The 1804-nt window shown below is 38.1% G+C and overlaps 1 non-coding gene across 1 annotated transcript; it reads right to left on the reverse strand.

Moving 5' to 3' along the window:
• Positions 1 to 1156: 1156 nt before the first annotated feature.
• On the reverse strand, positions 1157 to 1263 carry LOC132280458 (small nucleolar RNA R71). The gene has a single exon (XR_009471577.1). It is a non-coding gene; the product is annotated as a small nucleolar RNA R71 (small nucleolar RNA).
• Positions 1264 to 1804: the final 541 nt, after the last annotated feature.

Raw genomic sequence — 1804 nt, forward strand, 5'->3', positions numbered from 1 at the left:
ATTGTGAAATTCAATTAGGATTAGTACTCTTTTGATCGTGTCTTTACTTTCTTTTTATTTTCTGTTTTTGATTGCTTATTAAGTTTGTTCTTCATTAACTAGGTGCATTGAGCAAGGAGCTAGCAAAGAAATTCCAAGCTAAGGAGCAAAGCAAAGCAAAGGAAAAATGCTTAAAATGAAAAATTGTTAAGTAAAATTGCTAAGCTAAGCTTTTAATTTTGGAGTTGAAGTGCTAAATGACTATTGTGAGACCTTCTTACTCAATCTCCTTAGTTAAATCGGGGGCCCACGTGGAGGCATTGCATAGCATCATTAGATAAATCGGGGGCCTACGTGGAGGCATTTATTTGACATACATTGCATTTGAAAATTGTGGTTGTGAAGTTTAATTGCATTGTTGAGAAAATTGCTTATTCGTGTTGCATTGTGCATGCATGGTCGTCGTTCATTGAAACCTACTCTTGTTCCTCTTGATTTGCATTTAGAATCCACTATTAGGAATCCAAGGGGAAGAGGAAGTTCACATAGAACCAATCTACCAATGGACGCTCTCAATAATGATCATGTTGAAGACCTTGGTCACATAGACCAATAAGGCATCCTTCATCCTAATGTGCAAAATGATAATATGCAAGTTCCATTAGGCATGCCTAGGCCATACATTCATCAACCTCCTGAACAACAAGGCCAAATTCCAATGGGAATTCCAAGGCCAATGTATGCACCACAACCCCCCATCATTAATCAAGCTCAATATAACCAAGGTGTCCATGTTGCACCTCAAGTTGCTAATCCACCACTCGCATTGAGAGATCACTATGTGCCTAATGAGTATAATGCACCCACATGCATTCAATTGCCACCATTTAGAGCACACTATTATGAGATTAAAGCACAAACTATCCAAATGCTACCTAACTTTCATGGACTTCCTAGTGAAGAACCTTACAAGCATTTGGATGAGTTTCTTGAAGTTTGTTCTACCGTTCGATACACAGACATGCCGAAAGAAGTTTTAAGGCTGAAACTTTTTCCATTCACCCTTAAAGATAAAACGAAGTATTGGTTTAACAACCTTAGGCCTTTTTCTATAACTTCTTGGGTAGAAATGCAACAAGAATTTTTGAAAAAGTACTATCCGGTTTCTAAGGCCAATACTATGAGAACCGCCATTAGAGAATTCACACATGGGGAAGGAGAAACTTTCCACGAGGCATGGGAACGCTTCAATGAATTGCTTAGGAAGTGTCCTCACCATGACATGCGTAAATGGCAATTGGTCCAATTCTTCTTTGAAAGCTTATCGAACAATTATAAAGGCATGGTTGATGCTTCAATGGGAGTTTCTTATATAGACCGGCAAGAGGAAAACGTGTGGCGTCTTTATGAGAGCATGAGTGAAAACTCTTTGCATAGAACATTGTCATCTAGGAATGGTAGAAATTCTCAAGGTATGAAGAGTGTTGGCTTGCATCAAGTTGACCACTCAAATGATATAACCGCCGAGATGAATTCTTTATCTCAAAAGTTTGATCAATTGATCAATCAAAACTTGGCAAATCAAGTGTCTTCCTTTCCTAACCATTCTCCTAGAGCTCAAAATGAATCATGTATGACTTGTTCTAGTGTTCTTCATTCTACTTCTAATTGTCCTCATGGAAAAATTCAAAATAAACCCATTGAGCAAGTTAATGTAACATTTGTAAACCAAGGGAACAATCCTTATGGTAACCATTACAATCCCGGTTGGAAGAATCATCCTAATTTTTCTTGGAAAAACCAAGGGGAGGGCTCAAACTCTTCC

Source organism: Cornus florida, unplaced genomic scaffold (assembly GCF_030987335.1).
Source record: "Cornus florida cultivar Cherokee Brave unplaced genomic scaffold, ASM3098733v1 CherokeeBrave_3.0.0_Hap2_Chr10, whole genome shotgun sequence".
In the NCBI taxonomy this organism is placed as follows: Eukaryota; Viridiplantae; Streptophyta; class Magnoliopsida; order Cornales; family Cornaceae; genus Cornus; species Cornus florida.